Raw genomic sequence first — 14,089 nt, 5'->3', positions numbered from 1 at the left:
ATAAGCTTTACTTTTCAGTGTTTTTTTGTGGATTTAGGCAACACAGGCCCTATGTTGGCCCATTAAACCATGTCAGATGGGATCTTTAACAACTTTAAAGGAAAGATTCCTAGAGGCATGTCCTGTATAAAGACAAATCTCTCAGGAGGGATTGAATTTGCAGAAGAGGAATCGACTGCAAACACCAAGTTCACAGTTGCTTACATACTGACCAGAGCCCACGGGCTGTTCCAGCCTGTGCAGCTGGGAATGGAGGTGAGAGTTTGTCTCTGACAACACCGCTGCTGTCAGGGTTTTTTCACATATAAAGTTGATCTGAACCACAGGCACTGGGACCAGAGCAGCATTCAGAGGCTCCAAAATCCCCATTCACTCCTGTATTAGTGAACTGCTCTTATTCTATTTTTTCCTCTCTGCATTCTCACCACAGGGAATGGGTGAGGTGTATGCAGCCAACTGCATCACCTGTGCAGATGTCAGAAGAAGGTGAATAGTTTGTAATATTTATTTGACTTATTTTGTACATTTTCTCCCCCTCGACAAATGAAATTCAACTTTAGAAGCCAGTAACTTCCCTGGAAATAAATCTTCATAGCAAACCCTTCTCTGAACAGTTTTGGGACTGTAGCTTACAGTAAGTAGCTCATTGACAGCATTTGGTACGCAAGTTTATAACTGCTTTTATTGGGCCTTTCAGTCTTGGGAAATACTATGACGTTCTCACTAGAGGGCCAGCAAATGCATAAATCAAATGTTTATCATGGTGAATCAGCCATTATGACTTTTTAAAACTTTGCTTTCTGGAAGTATTTGCTCTCTTTGCTTGAAACATATTGTTTGCAACAACACATTTGCTAAGAAATTGGCAGAAAAAAAAAAAAGCAAAGACAAAACAGATACAAAGGAGGAAATGTTTCAAAATAAGAGAGACTCATTCTTCTAAAAACATTTGTATGTTTTTTCTAAGTCTCCAAATATGAGCAATTTTTTTTGTTTATACTGAGATAGACTTGACACGAATTGGTAAGAAAGCCCTCCTAAAATCTGCCACTAGAGGAGAAACAACATGTTGCTGTATCCAAAACATTTAGAGGGGAATTATGCAAAGAGATTACTCATCACTGGAGCAAAGTCTTGATTTCAAGTTCCCAGCACTGATTTACATCAGGGCCGCAACACCAACCTCTCTCCCTTGTGCAATAGGAAAAGGCTTTCTCCTCTGCAGCCCCTGCTGATGGCTGAACCTGGCCTTACCTGCCCCAACCCCTGGTGAACATGAACATCTCTGAATTGCCACAGCACAGAGCTGACATGAGCCTGCTCCAGCAATACCAGCTCAGGCATGTGGGCAACAAGGTATTGAGCCTTGAATTAAGAGAGAACGGATCCAAATGTTTACCTCTCAGCTGACCGCTCGCATGGCAACTTCTATTTTGATGGATGGGAGTATCTGAAACACTGCTTGAGTTCCTACATAAAAGGAGCTGGCTCAAGATTGCTGCCAGTCACAAAGGTATGGTGAACTTTCAAACACTGACTGATTGCATCCATTCAAGGAACACACAATATAGGCTGTAATTAAACAAACAAACAAAAAGAATTTACCTTTGCGGTTGCAGAGAAAAGTCTGCAAATGAGGTGGTGTGGTATGTGGATGGCTGAGAGACTGAGAAATGTGAAAAAAAGTGAAACAAAGAGAACCAGAGGCTGTGTTAGTTTTAAATTTCATAACTTCAAAAGACATTTTGGGATGGTCAAATCTTTGAAGCAGAGGTCAGCAACTCTGCTTGTTTGTCTGTCTGGCTCTTGATGTTGGCAGCAAGCTCACAAAGTTGTACATAAGTGTAGGAAAAAAAAAAGAAACAAATCATAACTTAGTATGTTTCACAGCTTCTATCAATTATTTCTGAGCGTGTAAACAATCCATAAAGGAGTTACAGTTCCTACAGGGGTGATGCACTTTCTGTGCTCCGCAGCTGGAACGGCTTCGCTGTGCTGCTTTGTGACCCAGCCGACCCATGTGCTATCTGGGCTGTTTCACATCTGTGGCCTCCTGGCTTGGTTTAACTGCTGGTGCACAGCCCTGCAGGCTGCTCAGGGAGTCCCCTTCTGCCTCCTGATCCTGGTGGAGGGCACATTTTAGGCTCTGGCTTTCTTTTGCTCCTGCTCTGACCCAAGGAGCAGCCCAGGGTCCATGGGGGGCACCTTGTGGGCATGAATGCTCAGTTGAGGAAGTTGGAGAGTAGAAACCATACAAGAGGGAGAAAAGGGAAAAAAAAAAAAAAATTTTTCTTTTGCCTGAGGGCAGGGGCCCAGGGCAAGAGAAGGGCAGGTGAGGTACAGAAACCAGGACTGAGGAAGGAAGCATTTGGCCTTGGAGGCTCCTCTGGTTTGGTTCTTTGGTTTTCTGCTGTGTTGTGCAAGCATTTCTGAATGAAGGTGTGGGGCTGGCAACAGGCCGTAGAGGGGCAAGAGGCTTTCTGCACAAACCCCATATGGGATTGGGATGGCAAATGTGTTTCTCTTGCATTGTTGCAATGGGTTGTTTTGCCTGCTTTTTGGGAAACAGCAGGGGCCTTCTTTTCCCCAATTATGTGAATAATTAAATATATTTCAGTATTTACAAGCGATTGCTAAACACTTGGGTTTCAAGGAAGCTGGGAGAGCCAGCTCTCTTGGGGGTCATGCTGAGTGGGTGGAGGAGTGGGATCTGATTCAGGTTGGCACCAAGGGGTTTCTCAGCCTCTTTGGGAGAGTGAATTGGACCCTCAGAAGTGCTCAGGTGGCCTCCCACAATCTCAAAGCTCAGCCCCAGCTGCCCCCATGGTGTCTGAGGTCCTTGTTTGGAAAGTGAGTGGGTTTCTGAAATTATCCCTTAGGGATGGTGAGGTAAGAGACGTATTACTGGTATATTTGGGGTTGTCTGTCACCAGTTCTGCCCTGCGTGGTGCAGGATGAGTTAAGGTAGCACTCTGTTATACCTGGCAAGGAACAGAACAAATCAGCGATCATTTTTTAAATGATTCCTGTGGATGTGGCCATGCATTTATTCACTGTTTGCTCCTTTCTCTTGGTCGGGCAGCTCTGAGGTTTTGTGCTGTGGTGTGCAGCTCCTTGTCCTGCCCAGTGAGACAGAGGCAGGGCTGTGCTTACAGGATGTGTTGATGCAATGTGGTTTACAGGGCTTAATTTTAAAGAGCCTGTATTGACCTCTCGCTTAGGAGAGAGGCAATAAGCCATCCTGCTTACTGGTCAAGATCTCTCTGCTCTCTAGCCTTGGCACAGCACCCACTGCGGTTGTGTCTGCTGCACAAAGGCAGAAGCTGGACATCTTCTTGCAGGAGGCCTGGGGCTTTCAGGCCAAAGCTCGTTAGCTCTTTTCAAAAGGCAGTGAAAGCAAAATGCGAGCCTTTTAGGGCTGGGATGTGTTACTTCTCTGATGTTGGGCACAGTGAGGTTTTAATCCAGGCGACCTGAGGCATTACCCAGATAGTTGAAGGATTGCAGGGCTGCAAGACATGTCCAGGAGTTGGAGAGGTCATGCATGAAGGCCTGCTGATGTGTCTACATTGGTCCTGACCACAGTTTCTCTTACACACCCTCAGAAACCTCCTCTGACAGAGGAGCATGGCCGGGACATGACACTGTGTTCCCAGGCATGGGGCGCACTGAGCCCAACTGAGCAGCATCTCAGAAATGTCTCGAGGTAAACTTGCAAAATGGTCAAAACTTGGAAAAGAAAACAAAGTATTTTAGTCTTTTTTGTTTCTTTTTCAAAACATATCAATGTGCCCATGATGTGTTTTTTTCTCAAAGGATCAAACCAACCAAAAGTGTTTCAGCTTGGGGCTGAGCGAGACCTCTTTGATTGGCCCCAAATGATGGTGTTTTGTTGTTCGGAGTTTCATTTTCCTGAGGCTAGCAACACGATCGTTTGGCATCAATCAAAAAATGCTTTCAATTCCTTGCCCATTTGTGGTCTGATGGAGCCTCCCTGCTTTCCTACCACTTGGTCTGTCATGCTGTGGGACCTCTGCATTTTCGGGGCTTGTGCCCTCAAGGCAACAATTGCTCCAGGATTACAGAAGCCAATGTTTCTGGAGGCTCTCTGCGTAATCTGACTCCCAGTTTGTTCCGAACATTATTCCCAGTCCCCCATCATCCACCATGAAGGATTTCTACCCACTCATACAATGAAAATATTTCTCTTACTACGTCCTGCGGCAGCAAAAACATCTGTTTAAAAGAAAAAAAAATATTTCTGAGAAGGAATTTGTTCCATTTTTATTTAGAATAGTTGTAGTAATAATGATAATGAAAACAAAAATTAATAACCAGACAGGGCCAGTGCTAGAGGCAAGCAAAATCACTGCAACTGCTGGCAGCAGCGAAGCAGCTGTGCCCCAGCTGTTTTCTGCCTTGCCTAACAGATGTCTGGAAATCCACCGCTGCTGCTGTCCCTCCAGAGGGCAAGAGACAAGGCTGGGGGGCACCAGCGGTTGCCAGAAGTGTGGTTCCTCTTAGCCCCTCTCCTGCAGGAGGTAAAAACCTCAGTTCTGGCTACTTTGCGATGAAGCTTGGAGCTGCTTCCATTTAGGCAGTGTTTTGCACTGAGGGATTTTACTGCCTTGCATGAGCTGAGGACAGTAAGGCAGAGCGTGCCTTGGAGGTACATCTCAAAGCATCCTGCAAAATGTGTTTTGCAAAATACCTTTTTAGGGATCATTCCCTTAAGCATGAGAAGTTAGGTAAAGGAAGGGTTAATTGGCTGACCCAAATTAATGTACCAGGCCAGTGGCACAGCTGACTGTTACCTTGAAGTCTTCATTCACAGGGCCAGGAGACCCTCTGTTAGTCCACAGCAGCGTATGTATTACCTACAGATAAGAAACAGGACAGAAAATCGACGTTTTTCTTCATTTGTGCAACAAACCCCAGGTAGTGCACCCCAGAACAAGGCTTATTTATAATGTGCCTTGGGACACCATGACTTGGATGGCATGAGACTTACCCAGTGAATATCCCAATGTCTCCGTGCAGAACGTGAGCAGAGATGAAGAACATCATCCTGCCGAGCAGGGGTAAGGGAAGGGCATTGTGCAGTTAAGTGCAGACTTTGTGTGTGATGTGTGAGGCTCTTTTTCCACTGACACAGCAAAATCTCAATAGATGTTGAGCACAGACAGGACAAACAGCTGATCTCTATTTGAATTTTGGGAGGAGCTCTCAGTGGGTGGGATTTTCAAAATTTGGGCTATATTTGCAGAGGAACCGAAGCACAGAGAGCTCCTGGGAATTTATCTGGCCCATTTCCCTCAGCTGGAGGGACTTAACAAGATGGGATACATGTGGATGGGATGGGAAGTCACAGGCTCTAATTATCTCTCAGGAAATTCAGGTTAAACATTAGGAAAAAAAATTCTAATAGTGAGGACAGTTGAATATTAATGGAAATTGCCATGGGAGGCTGTGCACTTAGCATCACTGGAGGTTTTTAAGAACAGGTTAGAAAAACATCTGTTAGGAATGATGTAGGCTGGATGATCCTGACTTGGGGAAGTAATATGAATTAAACGACCTCCCAAGTTCCCCTTCATCCAAATTTTCTTTGCTCCTGCAGTGTTGCAGAGCAGCACTTGGCAGATAAATTAGCTTATGGTGATTTCAATAGATTTTTTTTCCAAAGTAGATGTTTTGAGTTCTCTCTCCAGTGTAGCATGAAGACATGTTTCAGTCAGCAAACATGCATGAGCAAATACATCTCAAAATTATTAAACTGGGATGCAAAAGGTACACATTTATTTATTTTAGGAAATGCATTTTCAAGAGGAAAAAGAGAGGAAAAAATAAGGTCACCAAAAAAGATAAATCAACTCAGGGAAATTTGTGGTTAAATAAGGAAAATAAATCTATAGTAAATCAAAAGTTGTTATCTTTGGGGAGAAAAGAGAGGAAAGGAGAGAAGAAAAAATGTACATATATCATCAGAACAAAACCCTAAAAGAAAAATTCCTAAACAAATTAAATTATACATCTAACGAGCACAAACAGACTTCTACTTTCAAAAGAGATTTAACCCAATTCTTCAAAGAAACAAAACCCAGCAGTAATTAGTAAGTGCTTTTATCTCTTCTGGATTAGAGCGTCCAATAAAGCTCAATTCCTAGAGGTGGTGTTTCTCCTCCCCAAAATAAAAATCATTAGAAGATGCTGCACAGTCCTCCTGCTTCAGCCCAGTTGGATGCCACCGAAATTGGACTGCCTGGGCTGGGCCTATTTTGCAGGAAGTCAGCTGTGACCGGCCCCTGAAGAGAAAAATGAGGAAAAGAACCTCTGGAAACTGGGGCTTCTCCCTTGATGTTCTCATGAGTTAGGAGTCAGGCCTCAAAGTCCTGCTGGTCCCCAGTGCGTTGAAATAATTTGCAGCCGGTGTGCGATGGTGGTGTGCGGAGCAGCCTTGGTGCCCTGCGTGGACGTGTGGTGATGAGGGCTGCCTTGCTTCAAAGCAGGGGGAACCATGGAAAGATGAATCACCACCACAAATATAGGTCAGGGTGGAAAAATACAACTCTGGAAAGGTTTCCAAGCTACTTGGGGAAAAAATGAAGATCAATGAATGTGCTGCTGCCTTTGACTTTTCAGCCAATAGATGCGATACCTGCACACTGAGCCAAGTGGATGTTAGGAGCCCAGAGGAAGAGTGGCAGACGCTGCCAGGCGTGTTCTCCAGCCAGTTCCTCCAGCCCAAACATGCTCATTGCTCCTCTATGGATTCAGGCGTTTCCCAGGGGCAGCTGCTGCTACTTTAGTTCCTGTGTTTTGAGAGACTAAGCCAATCTGCCTCAGCAGAGGTGTCTGGGCTCTGAGCTGTCAGCAAGGCTCGTGTTGGTAGCATTCATCATGTGGTAGCTGCTGCTCCGCCGTTTCCTTTTGCTAACTTGTATTTTTGGCCAGCTTTCTCCCCTTCAAAGCCAGGGATCTCTTTAGGCAACCTGTAGGGGCAGGGGCAGCATGATGGAGCGACGGAAGGACGGCCTGCTGAGCCACAAGCTGCTGGCCAGGGGCTCGCTTTCTGCTCATCTTGGTGCCAGTCCCACCGGAGCTGGGATGCTGTTCCTGAACGGAAAACTTCTCACTTGCCCAGACTCGCACAGATGTAGCATTTGTGCTGCTCAGCACCACAGCCTCTCCCAGCACCACCAAGGAGGTCGCAGTTCCCATAAAGCTAACAAATCCCTCTGTCTTTCTATCCTCCTTCTTGCATAATCACATCGTGTAGAAGTTAGGTGTTGTTTTTTTTCTTTTTTCTTCAGACAAATACCTAAGCAAGAAGTTATGTCTCTTTTGTTCGCTAGTTATCCCACAGAACAGGTAAAATTCTTCCATGGTCCTTAGGCATGTATTTATTTTTTCTATTCCTACTCCAAATATCTATGTCCTTATTATTGAGATAAATTCTTGAGATAAGTGAGCTGAAGTCACCTTGGGAAAGCTTATTGTTATTCTTATCATTGAGATAAGTTCCTGTCATTAGGAATGGTGATAATTATTAGTAATACTGGCAATAATTATTTATATATTGGTATGTGGGTGTGCACTGTGGTTTCCAAGCAAGTAAAAATTACTGCTGTTTAACTGAGATAAAAGTCACAAACTCAGCAGCTGCAATCACGGCACTGTTTAATCACCAGATAACATCTTGTAAAACATCATCTTCCAAACTGAAGTGAAGGATTGCGATGCTTTTCAAGCCACAGGCACGTGTAAGGTGAGTTATGGATTGGGACTGTCCTGGCAAACAGGCTCAATCATGTCACATCTGAGATGTATGAAGCAGAAAAAGCAACGAGTGAGAAAGCACTGCAGGATGGAATGCAAGGAAGAGCAGGCACTGAGCCTGGGCTTGCAAGGGGGCTGTGTCTGCACGTTTTTCGTTTCCCAGTCACAACGTGTAGGCAGCCCAGCAGGAAAGTTGTTATTTCTCCCTGTATTGCCACCTTTGTGGCCAAAGTAGTGAGAAGTCATTGGCTGCTTCACCACGGCAGATGTAAATCCCCTGCTCTCTGCATATCCCAGGTGTTTCCAAGGCAAGGCAGCGTGCAGCCTGAAGAGCTCAAACCTTAACAGTTGGGTTCTTTGCTGCCACAAACGGTTGGTGGGGATCATCCCTGACCTGCGTTGTGCAAAAAGGCAGCCGGGACAGCCGCAGCCTTTGGTCCTGCAGTGTTTGATATGGAGTGGATGTCTCAAGTGCCTGTGACTCCTTTTATTTGGTTCTTTTTTTTTCTTTAAGCACCATAGTATTTCTGCGATACAATTATCAGACCAAAGCAGAACTGCTTTTTTAATTCTTGAATTTTTAGTTTGTGAACACAGCAAGAAAAGTGGCTCCCAGTAAAGGCCGCAGAGGCAGGTCGTTGAGGTTTCATGTTCAGCTGCCTTAGCTACTTTAACTGCATTTCAAAATTTAAAAGTCTAGTGCCTACAAAATAAAATCTAAAAAGCCTTCTCTTCTTCCTAGGCCAGCTGCAGACAGGCAGGGCTGGATGCAGCCCCAGTGAAGGGAGTGCTGCTGCTCCGAGCTCTGCAGGCAGCCGCTGCGCTCCAGGGCCAGAGCTGGTCTCCGAAGCACCAACCTGGCAGGGATGAGCATGGAAAGTCCAGAATTTCTCCAAACCCTCCTGGTGAGCAGCCAGCTGTCCCAGGCAATGTGAGGCCGACCAGCCAGACCAGGTGCTGCCCGGCTGTGCCGTGCTCCTGCCCGTAGTGTATCATCCAAGGAAGGCAGCGTTTCTGCCTGTGCTGCAGTGTTAGATAATGCTCTGTGCCTGCTGTTGTTGCTCTCCTATAATTACCAGAAACGTTGCTTTAAGAAGTTACAACTTCCTGGAATGATGTGAAAAATGAACCGTTTAGAGCACCAGTGAGTAATAGGTAATTGCAGGCTGGAGCATCTTTAATCACTTTCAGCCTTAAGTACATTTTTGAAGAGCGCGGCTCATTATTACCTTGCAGATCTTGATGGAGTTGTACAATTCTGGTAGCCTAGATTACAAACGAAAAAAGAACTTTGTACACAGGGGGACTAGATGGCAATTACGGCACAGCCTGGCCCACAGGGGACAGAGGTTTAAGCCCCTGCTCTGCTGCAGGCTTCTGTGTAACTGCAGAAAAATCACAGGGATGCGTGTGTACAGGAGGACTGTAGTGCTGCAGTGGTCCCTTAAAATCCAGGTCCTGTAAAATCAGATTCCTTAGGCACATATATATGTAATGAGAAGAGTGACCCCCGAGAGGCTATGCATAGGCTAAGAATTATGTACAGTAGCCAGCAAGAAAAGTTAAGACACAGCTTTGCTGCCTGGAGAAGGGTGTCAAACCTCTTCTGGGACCTTCTGTGGTCCCAGATGCATAACTTCAGGTCTATAAAATGAAGGTAAATGTTACTGCACAGGTAAATACATGGACATGAGAAGCTCACCTGTAGCTTTCAAGTGGTATATATGCAGACATTTAATAGAGGTTGAAAGGGGTATTTTCTTTTCAATTAAGATCTACACAGCATGTTTTGCAGGGCTTGGGCATGCTCTGTGCCTGAGCAGTGCTAAACCAAGGAGGAACTGGTGCTGGTGTGTCTGACCTTCCTTTGCTGTGCCTTCCCGTGCCATTTCTCAGTGCCTGCCCCCGTCTTGTCCCACTCCTGGCTGCTCTCCTCACCAGGGTGACCAGCAGCAGCGTGCACTCAACCAAGGAGATGTTTCTGCCTGGGACTTTGAAAGCGAAGAAACCACACCACCTGGCTGTAGTGAGGAGAAGGGAGGATGACATGCTCCAGCCGCAGGCAGATGCCCTCGTCCCTCCTCATGTTTTCCTAGGAGACAGGTATGTCTGGAGCAGCAGGACACCTCTGCTGCGTGCTGTACTCGTTGGCCTAAGACTTGTGAAGCTGTGCTGTTGTCCCTGTTCCTGCTCCTCATCTGTAAGTGCCCTGAATTCATTAGCAGCGTGTTGATGGAAATTTCTTTTTTTCCTCCCACTTAAAATATTTGCAATGCAACTTCTCATTGTGTGCCCAGGACATTCCTTGCCAATAAAGACAGTCCTCTTCCTCATTTTCTTGCTGTAATGCAAGCTTGAAGGGGAAGGACCTCTCCTCTGCCCAGAGCAGTGTGCAGGGATGTGCTACTTTAGCTGAGCATCTGGTCCCTGCATACTGCCTGTTCCCACGTATTAAATATTGCCCTGAGATGTTTCGGAGAGTTGAGAGGACAGCAGCCCAAGAATAGGAAGTATTGCATGTTTTTAAATAAAACTCACATTCCTGAAGCAGGGAAGGACAGTGTTTAAAGAACTCCCTGTACCATGAGGAACCTGACCACGTATATGATTGGCATTTGCACTGGTAATGAGACCATTTCCATCATAATGAGCTCATTACTATTTTTATTGCTATTGTATTTTGCATGTTCCACAAATCAGGCAAGGAGCTGCTTTTTATTTCCACTTTCTCTTTCTACCATGGAAACTCTCAGGGCAATCCCAGCGTCTGCATAACATGCAGGATTAACCCCTGCAGAGAAGGAGGAGAGGTAGCTGCTTGTAACTTGCTGTAGGGGCAGGAGAACTGAGTTGTGCCTGGAAGCTAATTCAGACAGGAGTTCCCACGCTGCACTGAGCCCCAGTGACAACATGTTTTTACGGATGTATCTGTCAGGAATGTCTGTACAAAATTAAGTCTGTTCCTAAGAGGAAGCTTGGCATATATATTAAGTTCTTTGTTAACAGTTTCTTCCAAATATTCATTTGGATCAGTTTGTTTCTCTGATATTTTGCACTATTTTGTTTTAATGAGCTTTGGATATGATAAGGCAAAGAAGTTTTGGCCTTGCAGCAGTTCTCAAGTTCCCAGTGTTGCTCAACCAGTCTGATTCACGCCCCTTGAGATCCTTGCCTTTTTTTGAGCTCCAAATGTATGTGCAGTAGGGCAGTCCCCAGAGATGGCTCTCGCTGGTTTCCAGTGATCCTGTTGGCTTGGACTGCTTTGGCCAAGCTCCATTAAAACTCTGGCTTTGGGTGTTTACTATTACCTCTTCCAGTTGGCTCCTCAGTAGCCACTGTGTTATCTCAAACTCCCACTGAATGTCCAGTGCCCTGGAAAAAATTCTCTGCTAACTTCCAGGCTCAGTGATGCACCCGTGCTGCAGCTCACAGAGGGGATCGAAAGGGGCAGCTCTGCCATGACCCTAGGGAGTTTCCCCAAAACCTCTGGAGTGCAAATGACACATCACTGCAAATCAGCTGCTGGAAAATCATGCTGCTTTGCCACATCACTGGCAACAGTAAGTGCAACCAGGCCAGCTTCTGATGGAGCAGAGGAGCAGATAGGGTGCATAGTTATGGAGGTGGTTGAAGTTTGTACCAAAGAATGTGTTGATCTCATCAACAGATTCACACGTTTTTGCATTCTCTTGGTTGTTATCGGAAGTAGGACCAGTCTGTTGGCAGGTGGGTGAGAGACCACAGACTGTTCAGTATGGAAATGACTTTCTGCTATACTGGATTCTTAATCAAAATAACGTTACATTTCTTTGGCCACTAGTAAGGAAGAAGACTGTTGTTAGCACCTTTTTGTGACTTCACAGAAGTATTTGTGTGTGTGACACCTCCAGACCTATTTTCCTTTCCTTTCTTGTACAATTCAGACATTCTGCAAGTCATGTGTAAAGCCCAAGAATTGCTTGAGAAAATGAACTGCCATCAAATACTAAGAAAAAAAGTGTGTATGGTGTGTATGTCTGTTGGCTGTTGGAGCTACTAAGCTACATCTTGACTCTTGGATTTGGTATTTTGATAGTTGGAAGTTGTAGCTTTCTGGCAAGTTCCTTCTGTCTCATTCATTTCCTCTGCATCCTGCGGCAGGCGAGACATCACTCTTTCAAGCCCAGGGTTAGGGCTGGCCTGGTTGTAATACTCTGTAGGCTTTGGTGGCATCTGGCAGTAGTACTGCCAGCTGTTGCAGGGAAGATAAAGAAGAAAGAGGAACATCAAACATCAGAGTTTTTTTTTTTTTTTTTTTTTTAATTAAAAAACACATTTAGGAACTGGGTGTGTTCAAAGACTCACAAATGTATGCTGAAGGAAAATTTGGATACAAAACTTCTGTGCCTTTCAGATGAACCTTCTGCTACCTTATTCAGATAGCTCACCAAGGGCATGGGAGGATGAAATAGTATAAATATTCAGAAACAGAATTACATGCTGTATCTCCTTCAGGAATTGAGAAGCTGTTTAAGAGAACCTAGAGTCTTTTTTCCTGGCATCTTAGAAATTTCTCTCTGTTGTCGTTCTTTTGTGAGCTTTGTGTTTCACTGATACTTTATGTTTAATAACATATGGAGTGAAATGGGAGAATTAGCACAAATTTAGCTTCTGGCAAGATCATCTATGCTATCTGCCTTTGGCTGGATGTTAGCAAGTGTCTTTTTGGCAGGTTTCTGTGAGTGCTGTGGGGTTTGTGACAAACCCCTGCAGGATTCGGGTGGTGCACAAACCAACAGGAGCTGGCTGAGGCTGGTTCCTTCTTCAGGGAGTTGTGGGAAGGAGAGGGAAGTAGACTGGTGTCCTTTAGGCTTTATACAGGTCCCATACAGCCTAAATCCCAAGGGAATTCCCCCAAAGTAACAAAAATAGTCATCCATTAGGTTCTTCTCCATGGGGCTGCTACAAGCTCCACAAAGAAGCTTTCTCCTTCCATCTACTCTCAACATCCCCCTTGTCTCCCTGAGTCTGGTACCCCTTGGTGGGCTCCCATCAACTTGTTAGTACTTTGCCAGCCAGTGCTGGATTTAAACTCAATACCATGGGCATGGCACTATATCCATATATCTTATTCCTTGCTAGAGGTTGATATGTTGAGCTATAATACATATATAGTAACAGAGAAACATAGCCAGGCTGTTGTTTTTTAGAAACTGGTAAGCCTGTGTATGTGACTGCTATACCAAGAATCTGTGTTTGATCCCAGCTGGAATCCAGAAGGATGAGGGTGAAAAAGTCAAACTCATTTTTTGCAAACCACAAGAGGGGTTTGGTAAGGGACGTGCCAAAGCAGGAAAACAATACAGAGGAAAAAAAAAAATACAAAAATCAACCCACAGTAGCAGATACTGATTAAATCTTCCTTTCCACTGTCCCTTTGTACATGTGTTACAGTTATTACCCAGAGTTATCCAGTCCCTGGGGTTCAATACATCTCCACTTGCAACTTAACTGAAATCTCCTGTGTCACAGAGGACACAAGAATGATGCAGGGGGTTAAAGAGGCAGGGTGGCCAGCATATAAAATAGTCAAGAATTCCAATAACTTGATGACAGTTGAATGTTATTTTTAGAATGTGATTGGCATGTGTTGGTTGAGTAGTGCTGTGTCCAGTTAGCTCTGAGGGACCCAGCAAAATAACACTGAAGACAGTGACAAACTGATGTCATTGCTGACTGAGGACAATATTCAGGTCCTGTATGGCATTTCTGACATGCAATGATCCGAGTGTCATCTTTTGCTCATTTTTTTTACGGCTCATTTCTCCTTTTTCCACTGCTCTTGCCTCTGAGCTCATGACAGAAGGAGGATAAAATGTCAGCCCTGGATACTTCTGTGATAGTCCCTATTGTACTTTTCCCTTTGGAAGAATGAAAGCATTTAGCAGCACAGAGGTATTAATCAGTGACTGCAATGCGTTATCCCAAAGCCAAGGCTCAGTGCTGACATCAGTGAGTGTTGGTGGGTACTGATTTCTCAACACCTACCACAAAGATGAGGGCAAATGATTAAGGCAGAAGGAGCTGACAAGAACAACTATTTTTGTGGAGTCTGTGCACCCTGTGCTTTTGCAGTTTTTCTTTCATTTCTTGTCAGTGAGGGAATGTTTTGTTTCTTTCTTTTATTCCTCTGAATCCCAGTTGTGATTCAGCTATCATATCAGTTTGGATCTGGGACAGTAAAAATGGCCATGCGTTAATATTTGGACTTGACCCAATGACCCACGGTTTCATGGAAGATGGTTTACAGCTTTCATTCGTTGCCTAGGCT

At 44.9% G+C, this 14,089-nt stretch overlaps 2 long non-coding RNA genes across 10 annotated transcripts in view; one reads left to right on the top strand and one right to left on the bottom strand.

The window, feature by feature from the left end:
* Positions 1-14,089, top strand: part of LOC110352820 (uncharacterized) — a 186,811-nt gene that overhangs the window by 138,703 nt on the left and 34,019 nt on the right. For 3 of the 5 annotated variants that reach the window (XR_011803680.1, XR_011803683.1, XR_011803682.1), the window contains one exon: positions 1,204-9,882. This is a non-coding gene — a long non-coding RNA (uncharacterized lncRNA). The remainder of the gene's footprint in view (positions 1-1,203; positions 9,883-14,089) is intronic. The other 2 variants (XR_011803681.1, XR_005269505.2) reach the window with 2 other exon arrangements.
* The window catches only part of LOC110352821 (uncharacterized), a 238,739-nt gene continuing 234,527 nt past the window's right edge, over positions 9,878-14,089 (bottom strand). For all 5 annotated transcript variants that reach the window (XR_011803686.1, XR_011803685.1, XR_011803688.1 and 2 more), the window contains one exon: positions 9,878-12,010. This is a non-coding gene — a long non-coding RNA (uncharacterized lncRNA). The remainder of the gene's footprint in view (positions 12,011-14,089) is intronic.

Source organism: Anas platyrhynchos, chromosome 15 (genome assembly GCF_047663525.1).
Source record: "Anas platyrhynchos isolate ZD024472 breed Pekin duck chromosome 15, IASCAAS_PekinDuck_T2T, whole genome shotgun sequence".
NCBI classification, from domain to species: domain Eukaryota; kingdom Metazoa; phylum Chordata; class Aves; order Anseriformes; family Anatidae; genus Anas; species Anas platyrhynchos.
This window is presented reverse-complemented; position numbering and strand designations above follow the sequence as displayed.